Here is a 26,507-nt window from a genome sequence, read left to right on the forward strand (position 1 = left end):
TATAAATAAAAACCGTAGAAAAATAGTATTTTCACGAATAATACAACGAAATTTAAATTTTAAAGGTACAATTTTTTAGCCCACTGGTGCTAGGAAGATAAAAAATGAAGAAGTTTGTTATAAACTGAATAACGTAAATTTTGTATTTCTGTACATAAAAAGGTTTTACATGCATTGTCTTTCTAAGGTGTTCTACTTAATTATTTTATCTTAATATAATTTTAGCGTTCTTAATTGTAATGTGATAAACAACTAATATAAATGTAATCTTAAAAAAAATAAAAATTTGAAAATTTACATGCACTGAGAAAAATAAAGTCATTAAATTTAATGAATTTGTACTTTTTTGTCCCTAGAAAAATAACTGTATTAAATACGTTCTAAAACATACTCCAAAACAAAAACGACATACAATTTTGACTCAATATATATTTATTTATGTGATTTTTATAAGCAAATTTTAGCAAAATAATTACATTTTAAAAATTATTTTATAAAACTTTGTGACGATTTATTAAAATCTCGTATAAAAAGGTTAGCAGTGAGTTTGAAAACAATTTGAAACCCTCAAGAAAGCAAAAATTACTACAATGTCAATCTTATTTAATTACATTTCAGCTTATTTTTAATCAAGAGTTTCATTTTAGACTAAAAAAAGCAAATATAAAATAATGTTGAAGTTAATTTGGCGATTTAACATAAACTGAATTTTTAATAAAGAGTGCACCAAAAAGTAAATGTAACACAAGTTCGACAATTTTCAATAAATTTTCGACATTTTTAGACGAAATTAGGAAAAGTAATTGCGTGTCTGACTAAAAAACGTCACAAAAAAAAACAAAAATAAACGTTTTTGAAAAATTTTAAATCATGTAACTTATAATTTTTTAAGAGATTTTCTATAAGAAAAAAGATTCAACATTTAAAGTCAATAAGACCAATTTGCTGAAACACCTGTGTAAGTGAATTACTATTTTCACAGTTATCAAAAGGGTGTTCCCTTCAAACCCCACATTAGAAGTTTTGAAATTTCTAATAAACATATTTATGTAAAAGTTGGTACTCGGCCATAATTCGCTGAATTCTGCTAAGTGAAAATATTTTCAAAATGGCGGCACTTCTGGTTATACCGAAAGTTCCTATTGACTTGTTTTTTTAAATAAAAAGACATGTTTTTTACTACGTTTTTGATTTAGTTGAAAGTTTTTATCAGTTTTTTCTATACCCAAGTTTAACCGTTATTGAGATATTTAGGATTAAAAAAAAATTTCATTTGCACGTGTCACTTAAAAATTTGGTAACTCTCTTAGTTTTAGAGATACTTACTTGTGATAATTTTCAAATTATGTTGTTTTTTCTGATATTGTGGAAAATTGCTTACTAACCAGAGCTATTTTTGAATAATTTGCCATAAAAACATTTCTGATTAAACAAACGACAAACTACTCACCTTAAAAATGGCAGAGTTATCGATTTTTGAACTGGAAGATGCAAATCCAAAAAAATTTAAAAATCCTAAATATTTCGTAAACGGCAAAATTTAGGTATAAAAGAAGATTATGAAAACTATCTTAAAATAATTCTAGTTATTTAAAATAAGGAAGTTGATAGCGACTTCCGGTATAAACGAAAGCGTTACCATCTTGAATATATTTTCATTGAGCAAGACCTAAGAGATTATGGTTGTATACAAATTTTCACATCACAATCATTAATAAAGAAACTACCAATACTTCCAATGTGGGGTTTAAATGAAACACCTTGTATAAACTACAGAAACTACAGAATTCATCGTCACTTTAATCAATCGAGAAATAACACTTTACTGTCAGAATGTTTGCAGTCTCATAAGAGGACTAAAAGACGTATTTTCTAACGTTTGAGCTCAGAATTATCCACTTATTGTTCTCTGAAACTTGGTTAACACCAGAATTAGTGGATTAAAAACAAAACTAAAGACTTGGTTATTATTCAGTTATTGTCCGGCTTTAAACTTCAGTAAGCGTTTTTAGACAATAAGTTAATGGCGTTAATGCAGTAAGCTGTAATAATGGATGTTAGCACGTTTTTTAATAAAACTTGTTGCCTAAGGGCTACTCCGACACACGTCCTAACACAATTGGAACATGTGGGACCAACTTAAGGCTTCATCCTTCTATGAGCAAAAATTGATATACTATTTTATAGATATATCTTGAAGTTGCCAACAGCAATAATCGATTCTACGCTTATTGGAGACGGGATTCTAGTTCTAATCATTTTGCTAAAAAAAATTGCAAGTTTCTATTAATTTTTTGTGACTAAAATAGCACAAATAGTGTCTCACTTCATTAAAATAAATCATAGAAGAGTTTCAAATGCATTGTGAGTTATTTTAAGTAAAATTTTATTTCAAATGTAAAACTAGAAATTATTTTCTAACAATTTCCAGCTAACGAAAAGGTTTTAGCAGTTTCATGTTGCTTTTGTTTTTTTTTTGTCCGACTTTAAAACAACAGTAAAATTTTACATAAACGAGAGTGTGTCTGTGACCTTAACGTGAAGCGTAATGAGGTGGAAACGAAAGCATGAAGCAAATGGAATTTATGTAGTTTCAAATCTCCGATGTGAGTGTTTTATGAAAACTTAAATTTGAGTTCAAGCTTCCACTCGAGTTTGAATAAAATTCCGTAGTGGTTTATTAGTAGGAAACTTCCCAAACCCGTATTTTTTAAAGGCTTTTCTTCAAACTTCAAACTGTTTTATTAAAAATGTGATTATTTGACACAATTTTTATTATATCTAGATTCCTAAATTATTTTGTAATGTTAATTTATTTTCTTTCTGTAATTTCTTTTCTATTCATTTGATGTATCTTTCTTCTGTTTGTTAGATTCGTATTGATTATTACTATTATTTTATTATTATTATTATTACTATTAAATGTGTTTTAAACATAGTGAAGTTGGGTTTAAAGCCCTTAATGTGAAATTAAACAAATAATACATAAATTTTTAAATAAAAGTTTTTTAATTTTATGTCTAATTGTTTTTCAATTCCTGTTTTTTTACAAACATTTTTTTATCAGTAAATCAAGTTTTTAACCTCCCAAAAATCCACACTGGGCATAAAATAATTTAAATGTATAGATGTAAACGTGCTTTATCTGTATGTCTTTCAGTTTTTTGTTATCACATAGATATTTTTTAACAATTTTTTTAAAGGCTCTAAAATAATGCTTTTTTAGTGTTTCGTTATTGCATCACATTACTTTAATAGATTTAAAGCGTATCTGTACAGTCACGATCAAAAGGAACGGCACTCTTAAAACCGCAGTCACAAGTGTATATAATCTGCTGGTTTATAACTTTATAAGCCACCTCGATATTTTGTAGGATAAATGAAAAGTTTATAAATTAACCAATTTATTAAAGTTTTAACTTAAAAGTAAAAGTCAGACTTTTACTATTTGCCCCAGTTGGAAGACGTCTCATTTTTTTTATCGTGACTATACGTACATATAAAAACAATTTTATTTCATAGAAAAACAAAAAAGGCTGAGAAGAATTTTTTTCTTATAAAATACCGAAATATGGTGAAACTGTTAAAACATTTTTTTTTGTTTTGTTATTGCATTTATGTTAATTTAATACTTTTAAATTCGTATTTGTACAGTCACAATCAAAAAGAATTGATCCTTAAAACATACCCACTTGGTTAAGTAATGAAACACATGGGCGTGCATTCGTTTCTCTAAAATTACTTGGTTGCCGTTTTAACTTTAATAGATTTTGAGGAGAAGGTTTCATAGAAATATTACTATTATTATTACTAATTTGTTTATTATTTTTTATCTTACTTATCTTATTATTTTTTTAAGGGCAAACAGTGGGTTTGAAAAACATTTTATTATAACGCCTATGAGCAGTTTTTATTTCATTAGTAAACATATGCTTAATGCCAATATTCAGTCATTTTTGACATTGTCAATTCGCCATCAGATTTGGGATAAACTGTACTATGCGCCCCGGTTGGAAGGCGTATCATTCTTTTTGGTCGTGACTGTACGTACATGTAAAAACGATTTCATTTAATGGAAATATAAAAAAGACTGTGGACGACCAGAAAGTCATTTAAGAATTTTTTGCTCTTATAAAAAACCGAAATATGCGACATGTTCTTTCAAAAATTCTTTTTTTTTACTTTCTTTGGAACATATGATAACATTTGTTGTAAATTATTGTCGCAATCATCAAACTTACACTTGTAGTTTTAAACAAAATAAACTATTATTTATTTAAAAAAAAACATTACAAAAAGTTGTGCTTTTTACGATGGAATAAACCGTTTTCACCCAGCTTTTTTAATTTCGCCCTAATCGCCGTTTAAAAATTAAAAAAGCAAAAGTTGCATTTTCTTCAAAAACTATAACACATAGTGCAAATAAACCGCAATAAAAAAATAAATTTTGAATTTTTTTATCTAAAAAATTTCACTAAGAAATTATCAACAATTACCTTCAAAAAATTAAAAAATATTTTTTAAGTAAGTTCTAGAGAAGTTCTATGAACTTTTCCATCCTTTTGCAACTTTTTCATGTTGTTAAAAGTACAAAAAAAATCAATAAGTTCGATTTTTTGATCTTTGGCTTTAACAATTTTTGCAAAATTTTCGTCGACTTTTGGTACCAAAACATTTAACGAGCAGTAACTCCAAAACTATAAGTTTATTAACGTAAAAAAGCTTATTTAATTATCTCTCTTTGCAAAGAAAGATAGTTGTTCTACGAATAACAGTTTTCTAAAAAAATGCAAGAAAAAAATCATAACCAAAAAATATAAAAAATTTGATAATTTTCTCAACGTCTGTCGCTGCCCCGGGTCATTCTAGATAGGCTGGAGTCAAAATAGTTCCAATTTCTCGAATAGTGTTGCCGTAATTGAGAAAAAAATTGAAAAGCATTCATTGTATCGTGAAAAAGAAATTAAAAAAAATTGCTAACACCCATGCCATCTGATACAATGGAACAAACCGTTTTGCTCTAAGTCTTATTGTTTCGCCGTAATCGCCGTAATTATGTGACACATAATTTTCGGTGCAGAAGCATTCAGTGATTGTGAGAATTAATATCCAAAGTCTTCCCATTGTGCAACCTATGATTTGTATTAATAATTGACAAAGATATAAGATTTATTAATTAGGTGTCGTCTGTTATTAAATAATGTTATGTTGCACTTAAACATCTGTTCATCAATAATTATTATAATTTCTTAAATTTTAAACATTGAAAAAAACATTCTAAAATCCTTGTGCCTTCGTTTAGAAATTATGGACTCATTATTTACTATCTTTACTATCTTTAAGATACAAATTTCTGGTTTACAAAAACATGCTCATGTATCAGAAAAAATTAAAGACGGCTGGAACGGTTAAAAATTAATAAGCTTTTTTGTGTCATTTGTCTGTATTTATTTATCGCTTATTCTTAACATCGACACTTTAGGAGTAAGTTTTGTTCTTGAAATCGCTTTCTCACTGTCAAAACCAACTTTTGTAATTTAAATGAGTTCTCGATATCACAGTTTCGTACTAAAGATCATTCACATATAATGTAATTAGAGCAGATGACAAATACACATTTTGCTTTTTAATTATTAACTTTTCTACACTGAGTTAGTTAAAGTAAATAAATATGCGTATGGTGGTAATGCCATCACCCAAGTGTCAAAAAAATTTTTTCTTGTTCCTTATGTTCTTGAGGTTTTTTATTTTAGTTTTTAGTTTTATAGTAATTTTCGAATTTGTTTTTATTTAAATCCTATATTATAATAATAATAAAATAATTTTTGAATGCTAGTATAATACATGAAATAAACTGCAGAATTCACTGAAACAAACTGTTTTGCTCTAAGTCTTATAGTTTCCGAAGAAAATGCAATTTTTATTTTTTTAAGGAGTTAGGAGAAAGCGGTTTATTCCATAGTAAAGAACACAACTTTTTGTAATAGGTTTTTTAAGTAAATATTTGGTTTTATTTAAAACTATAAGTGTAAGTTTAATAACTGCGACACTAATTTACAACAAATGTTATAATATGTTTCAAAACTCTAAAAGCTTTTTGTAGTTTTACTCCTATTATATTTTCCATTAAAGTTTCAACCAACACAAATGCTTTATTATTGCCTCTGACCATCTTCTGTTTCTTTTTGCATCGTCTTTGATTTTTGTGTAATAGTTTTTCATGAAACTCTTTTTTAAGCCAAAAGTTTTGGTAAATCTAAAAAAAATTTTTTCGAAAGAACATGTCGCATATTTCGTTCCTTTATGAGAAGAAAAAATTTTTGAATAACTTTCTGGTAGTCCGCAGTCTTTTTTATATTTTCATCAAATGAAATCGTTTTTACATGTACGTACAGTCACGAACAAAAAGAATGACACACCTTCCAACCGGGCCGGATAGTAGAGTTTATTCCAAATCTGGTGGCGAACTGACATTGTCAAAAATCACTGAATATTGGCATTAAACATATGTTTACTAATGAAATAAAAAGTGCCCGTTGGTGTTATAATAAAATGTTTTTCAAACACACTGTTTATCCTTAAAAATTATTATAAAATTAGTAAAGTTAAGAATAATGAACAAATTAGTAATAATAATAGTAATATTTTTATGTATCTTTTTCCTCAAAATTTATTAAAGGTAAAACGACCACAAAGTAATTGCAGAAAAACAAATGCAGGCCCATGTATTCATTTATTTTATATTATTTTATATATTTACTACTATTTAACCAAGTACGTACATTTCAAGAATTAATTCTTTTTGATCGTTACTGTACAAATACGAATTTGAACTTCGAATTTGTTTTTATTTAAGTCCTATATTATATTAATTATATTATTATTATTCAGGGTGACCTAGAGGTGTGTGTAGTGGGTTTATAATTTTTTTGCTATTTAAAATATTGCCATGCCGTTTTCATTATACGATAGATCGACTCATACAGGGTTATTCATATTTGTGAGACAAAAAATGAACCTCAAAAAGGACCTACAAAATGATGCTAATTGAGATTATAAGTCGTGTTCTATCGAAACTGATAAGAATTTTACAGGCCTGGGAAGTAGAGGTATGGAAAGACGTTTTTGCACCATAACTTTGGAATCATTTGACCAAATATCACAAAACTTGGGAGACTTACTAAAGAGAACATGCCTTTTAATCTGGTAATTATGAAAACCGGATACATCCACCCAGTTTCCGGTTGCAGCATTTCTGGGTCACATTTTTTGTGTTTTTCTAATTTTTTGCCCTCTTAACACTACTTTTTTATTGCCTAAATCGATAGAGTAATCAAATGCGAATAAAAAAGGTACAACCTTTTACACCGCTAAAATGCACCATTTAATAGTTATTTTAATTTAAACAGAGGCATGCACTTGACCAAAATCAAAAAAGTATAAATTTTGAGCAGACGATATCCGTAGCAACGAAAGTGCATCTGCACTCAAAGCGCTGTCAAGTACTGTCACACACTTGTCAACTTTAACTTTGGACAATTTGGGGCTCTAAATTGAAAATATTTAATAAAAGGGTTTAGTTCAGTCTCTTAATCTAACCTACGAAAATTTAAACTATTCTGGTAGCATTTTTGATTGATTAATTCATCGAAAATTCACAAAAAAGTCATAAGTCGTTACCTGATTATTTGTTCTATTCGGTACGTTTAAATCACCAAATTCCGAATAAAGACATTAAGATTCTTAAAAGTGCACCCCTACTACGTGGGTGCATCTACTCGCTTGTCTTCCAGACACTACAATATCGCTAAATGAACCACTCAGTTCACATTACATTGTAAAAAAGCACCGTTATTTTTGACTGGATTGTTTGCATTTTGTATTGTTTTTTTCTAAAATTTCCGCGTTGTCTTCAAACACCTGCGCTGGTCGTACGTACATACAAAATAACCTGTAAAAATGATCAAGATCATGTTTGAGTCTTTACAGGTTATGTCGCCCGTAAGACCGGCGCAGGCGTCCGTAGACATCGTTAGCTGAATTTCTAGAAGAAAACAATACAAATTCAGTCGAAAATACCGCTGCTTTTATTACAAAATAATGCAAATTAGTAGTGAACTGAGTGTTGTTCATTTAGTGTCTGGAAGACAAGCGAGTAGGTGCACCCACTTAGTAGGGGTACGCTTTCAAGAGTTTTAATGTCTTTATTCGGAATTTGGTGTATTAAACGTACAGAATGGAACAAATAATCAGGTACCGACTAAGACTTTTTTTGTGAATTTTCGGTGAATTAATCAATGAAAAATGCTACCAGATTGGTTTAAATTTTTTGTAGGTTAGATTAAGAGACTGAACTAAACCTTTTTATTAAATATTTTCAATTTAGAGCCCCAAATTGTCCAAAGTTAAAGTTGACAAGTGTGTGACAGTACTTGACAGCGCTTTGAGTGCAGATGCACTTTCGTTGCTACGGATATCGTCTGCTCAAAATTTATACTTTTTTGATTTTGGTCAAGTGCATGCCTCTGTTTAAATTAAAATAACTATTAAATGGTGCATTTTAGCGGTGTAAAAGGTTGTACCTTTTTTATTCGCATTTGATTACTCTATCGATTTAGGCAATAAAAAAGTAGTGTTAAGAGGGCAAAAAATTAGAAAAACACAAAAAATGTGACCCGGAAATGCTGCAACCGGAAACTGGGTGGATGTAACCGGTTTTCATAATTACCAGATTAAAAGGCATGTTCTCTTTAGTTTTGTAATATTTGGTCAAATGATTCCAAAGTTATGGTGCAAAAACGTCTTTCCATACCTCTACTTCCCAGGGCTGTAAAATTCTTATCAGTTTCGATAGGACACGACTTATAATCTCAATTTGCATCATTTTATAGGTCCTTTTTGAGGTTCATTTTTTGTCGCACAAATATGAATAACCCTGTAGACGTAAGCTTTCTAATGGTATAGGGTTTGCATAGCAAATTTAAAATATTTTTTAAAATTAAAAAAAGTTACAAGAAAGTTTGCTATCTTACTATCTGGTAAGTCAAATGGTAAATTCGAAGGGTGTTGTTATGCAACGAGCGTATGCGAGTTGCATACCTATACAGCTGAGAACTTTAAGCGTTTTCGCATAAGTGTTATAAAATAGTGAAAACACGTTGCTATCGGAAATGTGTTTTAAAATAGTGTTTATAATCTAGGATTCAAATGTTAGAATGAAGGCTTAAAATGTTATCAACAAAAAAATAATAATAATAATCACATATAATGATAAGAAGGAGGAAAAAAGTAATTTTTTGCAGACTTGTGGTAGACAACTATTTCTGATGATTAAAGTTGTCCAACTTTGGTGCTAGGAGAACCTCTACTAAATAAACTCGGGTCTTCGTTGTCGTCTATTGTAAACTACTTATCATCAATCCCACTGACAGCAGCTTTGTCTAACCGTAACACGTGTCAGGCGATGATTACGTATTGTCTTACAGTGAACTCCAAGTCCGAACACGTCTGACTTTAATTAGTCATTTCCCTAGACGCCACCTTGCTTGAAATATATTTCGGACTCATATTTTTTGTTGTGTTGTGTTGCCTTGCAAAATCCTCCTTTGACAACACTCGATCGATACAAACATTATGAAGTCTTTAAGTCTAAGCGTTTTCTCGTTATTGATAGTATTCTTTGTTAGAACGTCGCTAGTTTATTCCAGTTCACAAGAAAAATCAATAAAACCTAAGCATGGAGATTTTTCTTTGCTATACTGTTATACTGGTGATAAGAGGTTTGATCATAAAACCTATAAATCACATCTTGCAAATGCAAATGTTTTGTCAGTGGAAGAGGGCCGTTTTGACAATAAGGGAACGTTATGAATGTCGTAAATTATTATTAAATATAAAACCACGTGACAAGTCTGTAAGACTCTCGTCTTAACAGCCCTGGCTGTGCATCAAATAAATCAATAAGAAAGAAAACATTTACGAGAAATAACATAAACCTTAAGTTAATGAACAAATGATGGTTTCATAAATGAACGCAAACTTAGAGGTCGTAAACTAAAAATCGACTTTTCGTCTATTATTTTTTTAAATGACTGCGAATTTTTTGTTACAAATGTTAGAACAAAAGATAGTAATTCAAAGTCTAATGATTCCATCAAACGATTGCATCATTTTTTTTTCAGGTAGCCTAAAGCGAATTTCTTTGTCATTTTTACCCAGACATTTTAGCGATTTCAGTTTTTCGATGGTGAGTTATTACATTTTTGTACAAGAAATCATCTAAAATCAATTGGTTTCAATATAATTTGTGCACAAATTTTTTAGTTCTGATAACCAAATAAAGCTATTTCAGATTTTCTACAACGAGTATTGTTTTATTTTGGCAAGAAATCGTTCAAAATCAACTTCTGAGTATTTTAACAAAACTATGCAAGAATCGGCTTGTTTTTTCAGACAGTCTAAGCGATTTTAGGCTTTCTACAGTGAGTTGTGACTTTTTTGAGTAAGATATCATCTATGCCTAAGTGTTACTTATACTCATTTCATTTTGAGAATATCATCTATAGTTATTAATGAACGAAATTAAATATTAATTAAATTCTTTGACAATTCTTTAGCTTATTTGTGACAATTTTTCCAAAATAATTAAGTTCTTGTATTATAAATGGCCTAATAAATCGTAAGTTTTGCAGACATTTTGCTTACAGAGGAAAGTAGGCTAAAATACAGGGAGATTCTTTTTGGACCTATATTAAAAACTTTTTAACTTCTAACATAACTAAAGCCTCAAAAATTTGTATACGATTCAAATTGACTATTCTGAGTTTAACGAAATTATTTTCAAAATAGTTGAGCTTCAGGAACTGCAAAAAATTGGCGTCAAGTCTGATATTTTAAATTGTAACCACAAATTTTTATTCCACATTTGAATTCACCTTCTCAAGCTGAGTAAAAGTTACTAAAGTTGCTGGTACTTATCAGTCATAGTTTTGACTGTTATTGTTAAAATTTTTATTTATCTTAGATATCACAGCCCTTGAACCCTTTGTAATAAGTGAATAATTTTTTTTTCAATCGGTAACCGAAGGTTTAAGAAGTTTTCTAGATTTTTCAAAATATTTTTTAACGGTAATTGAAAAAACATCAATATTGATGGTGATTTTTGTTGCTTCATAATTCCCCGGTTTGCAAGTATTTTCGTTTTGGTTGTAAAATTTAATAAGAAACCCCAAAAAAGGCAAAAAATTTCGTTTTAATTTGATGATTTTTTGATTTGTTTTATCAATATTTTTACACTTAAAATTGTAATTCCAAAACACAACATAATTTCAACACATTCTTCGGATTGGTTTGAACAAAATTTTGCAAATATTTATGTTTCTAGGTGAAAAACGCAAAAAGTGCAAAAATTATTTAATTTTTTTCTTAATTTGGTGTGTTTTAGGATTGTTTTAAAAATTTAGCTCAAAAACAAAACATAATTTTCGCGTTGTTTTGACTATTATTTGTTCAAAAAAAAATTTGTCCTTACAAGACAATGTCAAGTTTGATTAAATTTGGTGACTAAAGTCTAAAAAAACGCCTATTTTTCTATAACTGGGTGTATATTCAGTTTGTTTTAACAAATATTTTTGAAATAATTGCGTTTCCGTTTTCTGATTAAAATAAAATAAAATAAATACCAGATTCAATTACCTTTGTGATTTTATAGAAATTTTTCGAACTTAGTAAGTTAACTATTTTGCCCAGAAACGAACAAAATTGAAAAAAAAAATTAACATTAATTTCGATCTAATTTGGTGCTTTGTTTGTATATTTAATTTTTTTTCAAGTTACAAAATTCTTTATTCCACGCCGCAATATTGAGAAGCAATTTAAAACTTTGTATTCACACATTTCACATTTTTTAGCTTATTTTGAAAATTCCTCAACTTATTAGATCAGAGACTCAAGAATTTTTATGAAGATATGTTAAACAAAAGAAAGAGAAACTTTTGAATCAAAACGAAGCGTATATTCGTTACATGTGTTTTTTCTGACTTATTTATTCATTATTATTTATACTTTTACGAAATTACGTTGCAAACATTTATAAAATTTTGAAATTAATTCGGACTGTATGACTAATTTGTTGCTAATATGAGAGCATTTTTCAGTAAAAGACTTACTGAATTAAAAGGAAATTCCAGAAGTATATACATTAGGTATGTAATTTTTGAGATTATGTTTAGGCCATTTTTCGACAATAAATTCACTACTTACTAAAAAATATAAACGAAACAACTCATATTTAATTTGTAGGTGGTTTTTAAATAATACTTTTGTATTTTTTAAATATGTACTTTTTTAAACGTAATGAATTTTTTAAATCTAAGATGACAAAATTTCGCTTAAAAACAAACACAATTTCAATTTATCTTTGTAATTTTGAGGCGTGTTTTAACAATATCTTACAAAATAAGTAAGTTTTAGGATCACAAATAAACTGAATTAGCTAAAATAAAATAAATCATTATCAATTTTGGTAATTTTTTAGCGAAATTTTTGAGAGAACTTAGAGTGTTAACCATTCAAAAAAAGTACAAATTATGTACATTTCGATTTACGCTCTGTTTATTTCAACGATAAACGTTAAAGGTTTTATCAATATCTACTAAGGAAAAATTGTTGAAGTTTCAAGTAAAAATTTCATTAAATTAGAAAAAAATCCAAAAGTAAAAATTTAGGGTATTTTTTAGCGAAAAATTAATTTAAAATTGAATGGAAACTGATCTAAAAACCCAAAATAAAATAACTATTATTTTATTTGTTGTTAGGTGATTACTGTTTTGTATTTTATTAATTACATATTTCTTTAGGATGACGTGGTGAATTTTTTTAATATATAGACTGAACCAAAAGTAACGCATAAAATTAATTTCATTGTTAAAAAAAATTCTCGAACAGATCAATCTTATCTTTTTATTAACGTTACATTTGGACACTATATTGACAATTCTGACGTCATGCGGTTTTGAGTAATAACTATAATGTCAGTATTATTTTTTTAACGACAAGTAACATTCTTCATTGGTGTTTTCGATAGTATTAGCTGTTTCAATACTATAAAAACGCCAACTTCGCATTGTCTCTCAAAATTAGCTGTAATAAATTATTCACACACTTCAAGGAAATAACAGACGATGCAATTTATTGTTTTAATGAGAGATCTAATCATTAATAACTATTTTACTGTTTTATAAATTTTATTTAAAAAAATAATTTGGTTTTGATTTTATTTTTTAGTTTTAACTAAAAACATAAAGCTAAAAAATCAAAAAATCTATTTAGATCTATTTAGATAACATATTTAAAGATTTCAGGAAAGAGACAAAGCTCATTATGTTTAGTAGATTTTTTCTATTTTATTAAATTTTATTTTTAAACTTTGATTTATATTTTTTATGTGTTTATTCTGGTAGTCCAGAAAGGTAATTAAAATTTAGAACAAAAGTACAAGGTCTACACTTAATGTTTTCTTTTTCGATTTTGATAAGATAAACACCTTGTCCAATTGTAATATTACTCTTGATTACAAATTATTAAAATGTATATTATCAAAAAAATAGTTTTGTTTTGAACGGAAGTCAAAGTAAAAAATTTTCTGCACATACAAATACTTTAATTAGTTAAAGTGAAGTCAAGGATGACTTTCCTCTCAGTATATTAAGGCATTGTGAAATGGGACGTCTTTGGAAAGCCATCTAGCTATTTTTTCTTTCACCCCATCTGCTCAAAGATCAGCGAGTCGGAAACGCAGAAAATTAGAAAATCTGCAGAAACCTCACGTATGTCAAACGTGTGAACACGTGAAGCTGAAAATATAAATCTAACGCATCGGAGGAAGTGATTCGAAAACAAATACGGTAATTAGAAGCGACGGTTTCAAATTTTTTTCCATCTACGACAAAATAAATCCGGCTTGAAAATCAATCGGTTTTTTTCAGCAAGGGTCATCTCGGACATATTTCACAGAAATATCTCAACAAATTGATGGCGGCCGACTACACTGAAATTTATTATATCGTTGTATCACATTCATCAAACTGACTTTGCGCACGCCTTTTTGGTTCGAATTGGCCCAATTGCCTTTGTTGGCGGATTTATGTCCACAACCCGCACTAGAGCTATTTTATCGGAACACAAATATTATATCAAAGACGATACACTAACCAATTTTCAGCTTTTTGTTTTTGTTTTAACAAAAATTCAAAATTTTGAGCGGTGACACTCGGCTTCGGTTCGTGTCTCAAAACTATAATTATAAACCTTACTTAGGTTACTTAGGTTTAAAAAAGGTTGTACAAAAACGGAAATTAGATATTACATTCTGTTACTTTAGGATACACTTTATATTAATTCTTACACTACAGAAAAAATAAAAACATAAACCTTATTGCAATAAATTTAATTACAAAAAAAATATCTAAATAATCTAAATATTGTTCTAAATTTGCTACTATAAAATTAGCTTGCTTTTTCTGAAATGATTCTTCTCAACCTAAAAAATGTACTTACAGTATGGAAATACATACTATCACGCAGCTCCGCATTATTAATATTTCCTAATTTAATTAATATATTTATTTTTAGAATATCATGTATAATTTGTCCCTAATTAATTTTTCCATAAGTCTTGTGTACTTTTACAATCATTTACACTTTATTCATAAGTTTAATTTCTTCAACAAGTGTCTGGTTCACAGTTTCTAATTTTGTTAAGCTATTTACTAGAGTAAATCATTTTTCAAAGTGCTTGTGATGCTTGTGAATCTTCTGAAGAAAAAAACACTAAAAAAATTAAACACATATAAAAAAATTAAAAACAAACCGTAAGATAAAAATTTTGTAGATCTAATTAAGCGAAAGAGTGATAAATTAAAAAACTATAGAATTAAAAACATTAAAATAATGGAAAAATTAAAATTATAAAACTGTAAAATTAAAAAATTTAAGAAATTATGAAATATGAGAAATTAAGAAACTAATAAGCTCAAATACTGAGAATACTTAAAAAGTGTGTGAATGAAAGAAACTATAAAATTGAATGTGAGAACAAAAAAAAAGAAGTTAAGTAACTTGAAAAAGTTAAGTGGGACACTCATTTTTTAGCTTCTCAAAAATTATTAAATAGTCTAAATAATAGCATAACTCATACATTTCAAATCCCCAAGTAATTAATTAAAAAAATATAAACAATTGACCAAATTTTGTATATTTTTGAATTTTCTAGGAGAATCTAAAGAAACAATTGAGTTTTTGCTGAATATCTTGCAAAATGTTTGAATTTGAACACGAACTAATTTTTATCAAAAACAAATGAATCCACAATTATCCACGATTTTTGTACCCAAGTGTAACAAAAAACTTAATTTTTTTTTAAAAATTCCTGATTTGGCCGACATTTATAAAATAATTAAACAAAGTTTTTGTTCAATTTTGAACACCTTTGGTTGGTCTATTTTACAGTTGGGAGTGCATTATTCCTCCAAACTCCAATGATAAACGCTTTAATCGTGTTGAAATATATTGTGCACCAAATAAACAAGTAGGCGGTGATTTTTAAATTTTTATTGGTCAATTACTCATTCCTGGGAGACACCAGTGAATCGGTTTTAGAGCCAGTTTTTCTCACAGAACAGGATTTCGCCTTAGACGATTTTGGTTGATTTTGCTTAGGTTTTGAAGAATAATTTAATTATTTTTGAAGAAAACATTTTTTTATTATTAATATTACACATAAAAACTAAAAATCTTAGGAAAATATACATTGTTGTTTTGGGAGAGTTCATAACTACTGTTATAAAATTATAGGACAGTGAAACATCGTAAAACTGAAAAATTTAGGAAATAAATAGAAAATATGGAAAATTAAGAAACTAAAAAGCTGAAATACTAGAGACACCAGTGAACCAGTTTTAGGGCCGGTTTTTTTTCACCGAACAGAATTTCGCCATAAATGCGAATATAATTGTCGACGATTTTGCTTAGTTTTTGAAATGTTTTATTTTTTTTAAGAAAACAACTTTTTTATTATACGCTCAAAAATTAAGAATCTTTGGAAAGTAAGACTTTCACAAACTAATTAAAATCTACTATTGTTTAAGAAAAATTTATAACTACTGTTAAAATAATTTAAATAAATAATGTTTTGAAACCAACAGCAATTGGCGAACACTTTTTTTATTCCAAAATTAAAGATGACACAAAAATTGTTGCAAATTAAAAAATAATTTAATATTCAACGAAAGTAGGTATGTAGATTTTGTAAAATTTAAAGTTGAAAAACTGACAAAGGAACTTTAACCCTGAGAACCTAAAAACACAAAAAACTAGTAATTATTGAGACTGAAATTTTGAAGTATTGAGAGACTGAAAAAACTATATGTAGAACTGGAAAAGAGAAACAATAATAAACTGAAACATTGATTCTAAATAAAATACTAATACACTCACGAAACTGAAAAGCTTAAATTCTTTAAAACTAAAACACAAAAAAAATGATTAAAATTCTGTAGATCTAAGTGATTGCAAGAGTGATAAGTAAAAAAAATAAAACTGCAAAGTAAGAACATTATTAAGATAAGCCAGAAGAAGCTGAAAAACATTGGAAATGAATATGAGATATGGGGAAATTTAGAATCTCAACAAATAAAAAACTTTAGATGAAAAATAACTATTAAACTGAAAATCTTGATGTAATAATTGTTATGTAAATACTAATAAAAAAATTGAAAACAACTATTTAATTTAAAAAACTTAGGAAAAACAAAGAGTGAATCAAAATTTTCATTTTATTTTGAGTTTTAATAAAAGTTTTTAAAAGGTAGATAGAGAATGGCAAAACAAATCGATTAAGCAAAATTTATGTAAATGGAAAATACAAAGTTTTCGAAAATATCGTTCCAAATTTTAAGATCATCCGAATTAGCTTAATAAAAATTAGCGTAAATTTTAATTTTGTTGACAAAACAGCAGAGGTAAATTAACTTCTTGGTCCAAGAAACAAATCATGACAAATTCTCGTATACGTAACACTCTGTATACTGTTTTTGTTGTGGTCATTAATTCAGCCAACAAGACGCGAAAATTGTGGAATTTTCCACCACAATTTCAAGTCTAATATATTCACATTTTGCTTAAATATAATTTAGCAAACGTGTTGAGGCGGGAATAAAATTAGGTCGTCTTCCACAAAATGTCATCCGTTACAAAACACGTTTATGCAAAAATTTAAAAGAGTCATTAAATGTAATTTTCACCTGACGTGATTAAACCTGTGACATGTAACGTCTCCTAAGCATGTAAATTATAGGCTATGAACTCTTTCAAAAAAAGCAATTTGAATTTACAATTACAGCGGAAAATAATTAGAGGTGATTAAAATAGCACCGGAAGTTCGACCTTCAAGTCAAAGTGTAAGGAATTTTGTAAAATCGCAAGATGTATTATTACATATTATATTTTGAATAAAAGAACAGCGAAAATCTGTCCCTGCTGTATGGTTTAAAACTTATAAGAGATTACGGCAACAGATCGTTACCTGTTTGTTAATTCTCAAAGCAGGTATTACATTTTGCGAACAATGAAAATGTACAACGTCGGGAAAAGTTGCATAAAATCAGACCGATTATAAATTCTCAATTGAATTCATCTTTTCATAATAACTTTACTACTTACGAAAATCTTTACAAAGATGAAAGTCTTGTTCTTTTCAAAGGACGCAGATTCTCGAGAAAAGCACATCAGGTTTGGCTTAAATTTTTTCATGATTTACGAGATTTCAATACAAAAAAATACTACCAATGTAATTCCAAAAAAAAAAAAATTAACGAAAACTAATAATTAAAATAGAAAATCAAGATGTTTGCGTTTTATTTTTTCACAAAATACTGATCTAGTCTGTGGTTAAATCTATTGTAATCTAAAATACTTTAAGAAGAAATAGTTATTTACCTAAAGAGTTTGGAAAGTAAAATTTTCTACATGAGCACCTCGTTTGCAGCACGAGCGCAGCCAGTTAGGTACAATATATTTTGTAATAAATTTCTCAAAAAAAATTACTAATTAATATTTTTTATAATTTAGCGTGTTTTGTACTAATGGGTTGGTAACAGGTCAAGCAAAAAATCAGTTTTTGAAAAATTCTGATCTGTCAATTTTTGACACGTGGCTAAAATTCTGCAGACACCGCCTGCTCTAATTCAGTTTATTTTCGATCACTTGATATATTTTTGTATTCTTTTTTTAAGGTTTTTTTGTTCTTCTCTAAAATCTAGTCTAGTTTTTTTATTAATTCTTTTCAAAAGTTTTCTAAATTTTATAATTTAAAATCCCTCCAGCATATTTTTTAACATTTTTTTGTGCCTACTCTTGTATAGTTTTTATTAAATAACTTTATTCGCTAATTATAAACATTCAGATAAGGCAAGCTGAGTGATTTTAACTTTTTTAAACTCTACTATCACCACTTAAAATATATGCAAAACTATCAAATTCACCCCGTAGCCCTCAATAGATTTAAAATCCGCACTCTTGATTTTTGATCATTTTTTCTCCAGATGCCTTTTTACAATTATTTTCTAGACTCAATTTAATATTTTTTATAAGCACTTCTACATTTTTACTGCATTATCTAATTCTCTTTCAGAATACACTCTGCGTCTTTTCAAAATTATTTTATAAGCACTAAATAATTTAATAAGCATTAAATTTTTCGTACATTTTTCGAATTCTTTTAGATTTCAGTGCGCATCTTTTCAAATTTTTTTATTAGTTTAGTTGAGACCTTTTTTGGCCTTTTTTATATTGTTTAATTCAGTACCCATAAGTAGATGTAGCTTAAGTCAAACATTATAAGTTAGAATTAATTACTTCGATTAACTCATATTTCAATATTTTTAATTTTATTGATTAATTTTAATAATAAACATTAGAAAAATTTAAAAAAATCACATGTATAGAAAAAAGTATAAAGTTTTTAATAGAAAACGCCAATATTTGTGTTACTATTAGTTTTTGAGATAGTACTAATATTCTAATTAAACACGCAAATACGTAAATAAGTTGTTGTTAGCCCTGAAATTATGTTTATTCTAATCATTATATATTTTTTTTGGCTAGCGACTTTTTTTACGTATTTTCTGCACACAATATTTATGTCGTTGTGTCAAAAATTATGCAAATTCGCCAAAAGCAATTTTCTTTGGTGATATGTTCTTTCGAATATTTCATAAAACTTAATGGTATCTACTTGCATCGCTGTAGAAACACCGCAGTTCAAGTTAATTTACTGAAACCCAAGAATTTGAGAAACTTTAATATGTTTCTTTGAGGAGGCTTCAACCCAACTTTGAAAGATATCTTTGAAGGGTGAGGTTCATGCAAATATTCTAATTGCATGAAACTTGGTAAACGAATCTGATAAATTAAAAATTGTAACTTTGTTATACTGAATTACAACAAACAAGTAAATTGTGTTTTTACGAAGAGAATGTTTCGAAGTCAAGAGAGCAATTGTGAACTCATAAGCATTTATATTGAATACGAGTTAATTCCCTTAAGGGAGCTGTGCTACAGTCGAAGCGCTCGATATGTCTATAATGACAAAATTTTATTTCATTTCGAGTTAAAAGGTTTATACTCTGTTGGTGTTCAATTTTTAAAAATACTAATAACAATCTTATAATTTTACAATAAAACTGATTACAAACAGAGTCCAGACTCGAAGCGAGCTCTCCGTTGCGTAACGTTCATAGACCAGACACCACAACTTGTGATTTATTCGCATTTTTATAGAGGACGATGTCTACGAATAAATTTAGCATTTTAAACAGCACAACGATCCGGGTTATGTAGTTAATGATCCATTTAGGTTGTCTAACGATCTAAATAGATGTAGAAAAAACCAGAGGCAACCAGGAATATATAATTATTTTAACGATAACATAAAATTTAAAAGTTTTTTTTTTAAATGGATGTGAAGTATACAGTATGTTCCGTATAAACCTCACATAGGAATTATTGGGGGTTCTAATAACGATAGTCATCTAAAAATTTGTATACAACCATAATCTCTTAAGTCCAATGAAAACATTTTCAAGATGGCGACACTTTCGGTTATACCGGAAGTCGCTATTAACTTCAAGCAATATTTTTTTAATGAGTTTTTGGATTACTAGAGTTTTAAGATAGTTTTGATAAGCTTTTCCGATACCTAAATTTATCCGTTTACAAACTATCTATGGTTTTTAATTTATTTTCTGAATTTGCACCTTTCAGTTGAAAAATCGATAACTCTGCCATTTTTAAAAATTTGGAAATATTTTGTAGTTCATTTGAAAGGGGAAGCCTAAATCTTTCTTTCGATGTTTTCAAATTTTTAAAAAAGAATAAGAAATCCCAAATTTTTAAAATTAAGTCTTCAAGACTTTAAACACCTATAACTCATTTTTTTTCAAATGAAATGCGGCAGGTTATTTTCTACTGATACCAATTTACAATCTGCATTCTCTATACTTATGTTTAAGAGTTTTCAAGTTACAAGATCTTGTTGTTAGGATTGAGAAATTTAGCTGCTATAGGCCTTTTCTTATAGGTTGCCATAGAAACGACTGAAAAAATGAGTGAAATTAAAGTTTTTGAAAGCAACATTTAAAGAATTTATTTGGTTTCCGCAGAACGAATAACACAGTTTTGCACAGTTTGTCGTTTGTTTAATCAAAAATGTTTTTATGGCCAACTATGCAAAAATAACTGTGGTTTATAAGAAATTTTCTATTATGTCACAAAAACCAACATAACTTGAAAATTATCACAAATATACTAACACAGAACCATGCAGAAAAAAATTTTCTTCCATCTAATAAAATAAAAGTTGGGACATCCCGTTTGAAAAAATTAAGTTATGAGTACTTGAAATTACCCAAAGTTAACCTTGACATTTTTGGGTTTATTAACCTTTTTTTTTAATTTGAACACGCTGGAGAACACATATGAGCTTTCCTTTTTAATTCTCTAAAAATTATTTCGGATTTTCTAAAACTAAGAGAGTTACCGATTTTAGTGACAGGTGCAAATCCAAAAATTTTCAAAAAATTTTAAATATCTCAAAAATAATTAAACTTAGGTATAGGGAAAGCTGATAAAACGGCCCTAAAAATAACTTAGCTAAAACACAGTATAACCATAGCTTTCTATTTAAAATAAGACAGTTAATAGCGACTTCTGATATAAGCGAAAGTGCCGCCATCTTGAAAATATTTTCATTGAGCAGAACTAAATAGCTAAAGATATTTTTGAATAAATATCTTCATTAGAACTTTCAATACTTCTAGTGGGGGTTTAGAGGGAACAGGCTTTATAATCTTTTTGTACTCATAGCTTTTAGATAGCTATTTCCCGGTTAACTCCAGCGTGAGGAAAACACATTATTCAGCACTGCGGTGTTTTTTACTTTGCAATAATGGTTAGGGACATTTAAAACGTTGACATTGCTACCGATGACATAGAAACGATAATTTTTTTATGACAAGTGACAGTTTGATTGCTTGGCTTGTTACCAACCCATCAGCAAAAAGAACTTAGTTGTTAAATAAAATTTTTAGTTGTTTTTTAAGATATTCGTTGCACAAAATATTGTTTGTAACAACACTTTACATTAATAACTATTATACAGGGCAATTTTTTTAGAGCCTACATTAAAAAAAAATAATTTTTAATATAGCTAGAGCTTTAAAATTTTTAATACGATTCAAATCGACCATTCTGAGTCCAACTAAATTATTTTCAAAATGGTTGAGCTTCCGAAACTAGAAAAAGTTGGCGCCAAGTTTGAAATTTTAAATAGTAACCATAAATTTTAATTACAAGTTTAAATTCATTTTCCCAAGCTGAGCAAACTGTACCCACGTTGTTGGTACTTATCTGTTATTATTTTCGACATGTGTCTGTTTTTTTAAACTTTAATTTGCAAAGATTTATTTACAATATCACAGCTCTTGAACCATTTGCAATAAGTGAATATTTTTTTTGGCATTCGATAATCGAAAGTTTGAAAAATTTTTAGAATTCCCAAAATAGTCAACTATTAAAATTCATGTCTAGCATGATTCTTTCAAAACGGTTATTAAAAATCTGCTATAACTCAATTTTTTCAAATGGGACTACTCTATTTTCTTAACGGCAATCGAAAGAACATCGATATTTATGGTGACTATTATTAACACGTTCTAATCTCTTTCACTTTTTGAAAAAAATCACAAAAACTTATTTTACTTCATAATTTTCATAGTTAATCAAGTAGACCTTGCAAAATGGTCAACAATTGTCAAACTTCAATATTTTATTTAGTTTTTAGCTGGTTCATTATCAAATAGGCAGCAAAACAATAATAATATGTAATTATAGTTTATTATAACTTAGTGAATTATGTAAAGGAACTCACTCAGTCTGCCATCGGATTTTAAACTTCTTGAATGAAAATGATAAACAAATCAAACATTTCTTTTAATTAATAGCACAATTTTATCTTATTTTTCCAAAGTGTAATTTATTAAAAATTTAAATATTGAGTTAAAATTCAGTTTTTTGCGATTATTTCAAAAACTACAAGAGATAGATATAGAAGATGATAATAAAATTCTGCATAAATATTGATTAAAAAACGGGAATATTCCATTTGAAAAAAAATTGTTTTATAATTATTTTTTAATCATTTTCAAGAAATCATAGTAGCCTTGCAATTTGACAGTTGACAATCCTGAAAATTTGAGAAAACTCTTCAAACTTTTGGATATCAACTGCAAGATAAATATTCATTGATTTTAAAGGGTTCAAATGAAAATTTGTATAAAAGATTGACATACAGGGATTTTTTATTAGTATACATAGCCCTAAGTATACTGTTAAAAAAACCGGTCAATTCAATGTTACTATGACGATTACGATTAGGCTGTAGCTCTAGGTGCAGGCAAACCAATATTACAAAAACTTTAATATCCAAAAACAAAGAATAAACTTTGCAAAACAACAAAATAAATGTAATTAAACGACGCATCAAATCAAGGAAAATGTTATCAAATATAATCAAAAAAGTGCTAAAGAGGCCCTCCTTGAACTTCTAAACAGTAGCTCTAATCTGATACTTTGACCAATTTAGCACGAATAATACTTTTCACTATCTAGTATAAGTTTATCTACGAAATTTCTAGCCACCATAAAGTTTTTACAGTGGTCCCTAATTGTTTCAACGAGTGCGGTTTAAATTTACTAGATCTTGAGCGGCTCTGTTGTATGGCACTTGAGGCTACTGATCTGGCCTTATTCCAGGCAAAAATTTGACCTTAGAGGTGTTGTTTGTCTAAAACCTTTTTGCCCTTTGTAAATTGTAATTTTGGTTGCCTGCACCTAGGCTAACCTAGACCTACGGCCCAATCGCTGTAGTCATAGTAGCAATGAAATTGACTCGGTTTTTTTTAACTGTATACATAGGGCTATGTATACTAATAAAAAAAATCCCTGTATGTTAAAAACTATATTAGAGAAGTACTAACAATTAGGGTAAATTTTACTCAGTTTCAAGAAGCAAATTCAAAAATACAATAAAAATGGGTGGTCACTATTTAAAATTTCAAAGTTGGCGACGATTTCTTATAGTTACCATTAAAAAAAAATTAGTTGAACTCAAAAGCTCTACCTACATTCATTAGAAGTTAAAAAGTTTCTAATGTAGACCCTTATATATGCCAGCCACTTAAACATCACATATTAGTTTATATATAATAAATTTGTAATTAAAAAGTCTTTATTTGCTGACAGAACAGTACCAAAAACTTTAGTTTTCTTTAGTAAATGTTTGGACAATTTTGAAACATTTTCTAACTATTCATTAGCACATAAATTTTCCAATTGTGCCACCACTTCGTTACGTGGATATATTTGGCCCATTTGCGCACAAATCGAATCTTTTGTAAGTGATATATTTCGTCCAGCTCTTTGTTTTATTTATTGACAAAAGCGTCGCAGCGTATTCCCTCGTTGCACGACTAATTAAGAATAATTGTGGATCTGCGAGATTAGCTCGTCCAAACAATACGCAATGAAATATGGGAGAGTCTCGCGTATAGTATATTAGCATTTTAAGGGTGGCAGCGACGACACGTGATCGATAAGTGGCTTTCCGGTAGATGTTGATAGAATCAGACAGGTGGATGAGATGGAAGGATGTAAGGAACTTACACAGCTGCGCACTAACCGCAGTGTAATGAAACGCTAAATTACTTCACTACCGGCACATGATGCTAGGCCACTGGTACTTCAACACAAGGTGCTAACAAAAAAACCAGCTGGAATTTATTGGCAAACGTTTCAACTTGCCCACACTTGACCTGTATTTAAAAAAATTCAATGAGTACTTAATATTTTATTACTCCTAATTTTAAATTATTGTAATTATAATCTAATCCGGACTCTTGTTTAAATTATCTTTTAAATTATTCTTCAGATAAATTTTTTTTCTTCACCAAAAGCTTCTTTACAATTATTTTCAAGTCGCTACTGAAAATTATTATCACAATATTTAATCTGCATTTTTTCAACGTCTCCAAATTCTTTTAGATCCTACTCTGCGCCTCTTAATTTTTTCTTGGTAATTTATTTTGCTTATTTAAAGCACGAAGTCCAACTTTTAAAAACACAAGTTTTTAAAAGTATCTATGTCAACATCAATAACCCAAGAAACGTGAAGATAAATGGCAACTTTTTATTGATTTTTTTTTATTATAATAACAATGAGTTTCATGGCAAGGAAAGGTATACTGATCTCTCACTTTCAATTTTTGTAATATTCATATCAGTATTTATGAGTTAAAAGTGTAAAAGCTACGCTGTTGTCCTCAAAATATCATACGTGTTTGAAAGCCACCTCAATATCCACTTATGCTTCATGATACTATTATCATCTATAAATCTATTTATCTATAGATCTTTTTCCTAATTTCAAATTTTCTATTAGTATTAGATTCTTTTATAGATTTATATAGAATAATTTTTTATTGGCATTTTTATTTACTTTTCTCTAGATTTTTTATAGTTTTTTTTCAAGATTTTTTTTAATATTATGTAACATGGTTTCTATATTTTTATATATATTTCTCCTAAAGTTCTATTTTTATCTTTTTATAGTATAGCTCTCGTACCTGAGATCTAAAATCTGCAATCTTCTTTAAATTATTGTATAAATGTTCCTCCAGATGCTTCTTTACAATATTTTTTTAGAAGCAATTCAATATTTTTTATAAACACATATTTTCTGCATTATCCAAATTCCCTTCCAATGCACTCTGCATCTTTTCAAAATTATTTTTGATTGTATCCTTATATTTTTTAGCATTTTTTCTTAACCCTTCTCTATATTTTCCGTAAGACTTCTCTCAAATTATTTTCTAAAACCGTCTTTAGCTTATCTTTTAATTTAAATACAAGTTCAGATTATTTTATAATTTCCTCAACTGAGTCTTCTTTCTAGACGCTACTTAAATTATTTTATAAATGCTTCTTCGACATTTTTTCCAAATTCCTTTACATTTAACTGTTCGTCTTTTTTACTTTTTTTTATTTTGTTACTAGTTTTGTTGAGAATTCTTTATCTTTATCAGCGTTTTTTTAGAAATTTTTTATAATTTCGTTTAAAATTAATTTTGATAGGAATTTTTTCTTTACTCTTCTCTAGATTTATCTTTTATTTAAATTTTATTTCAATATTCTCTGACATTGTTTCTGTGATTTTTTCTAGATGTTTCTTAAAGTTCGACGTATATTATTTTCTAGAGCTCTCTGGAGGTCTAACATCGAAATAATATTTTAATATTTTATAAATCAATTTTTAAATTATTTACTAAGCGCAATTTAATATTTTTATAAAAACTTTTTTTATATTCTTTCAGCATTATGCAAATTTTTTTCTTCGTTCTTTCACTGTGCATCTTTTAGAAGTTATTTTTAATATTTTTTAATTACATTTTAGCATTATTTAGAGAAAATATCGTCAAAAAGTAATCTTTCCAGAATTTGTGATAAACAAACTTTCTTCATTATTTTCCACTATTTCACAGTTATTTCCTTCGCATTAAGTATTTCCAACGTAAAATAACCGGCGAAATCCAAATCTGCAAGATTAAGTCGCTACTACTAACCGTTTGGAAAATATCGTCTAAAATTTAAACTTTCCAGAATTTGTGCTAAACAAACTTTCTTCATTATTTTTCAGTATTTTTCAGCTATTTTCTTAGCATTGAGTGTTTCTAACGTAAAATTACCATCGGAATCCAAATCTGCAAGAATCAAGTCGCTACTACTAACTGTTTCGAAAATATCGTCAAAAATTTAGTCTTAGCAAAATTTGTGATAAACAAATTTTCTTCATTATTTTATAATTTTTTCATCAATATTTTTTTTATACTCAAAAATAG

At 28.1% G+C, this 26,507-nt stretch overlaps 1 protein-coding gene across 2 annotated transcripts in view; it reads right to left on the reverse strand.

Annotated features, from left to right (window-relative positions):
• Positions 1–26,507, reverse strand: part of LOC656715 (metabotropic glutamate receptor 2) — a 419,913-nt gene that overhangs the window by 187,219 nt on the left and 206,187 nt on the right. The gene's annotated exons all lie outside the window — the stretch shown is intronic.

The sequence above is a fragment of the Tribolium castaneum genome, chromosome 2, assembly GCF_031307605.1.
Source record: "Tribolium castaneum strain GA2 chromosome 2, icTriCast1.1, whole genome shotgun sequence".
Lineage (NCBI taxonomy): Eukaryota > Metazoa > Arthropoda > Insecta > Coleoptera > Tenebrionidae > Tribolium > Tribolium castaneum.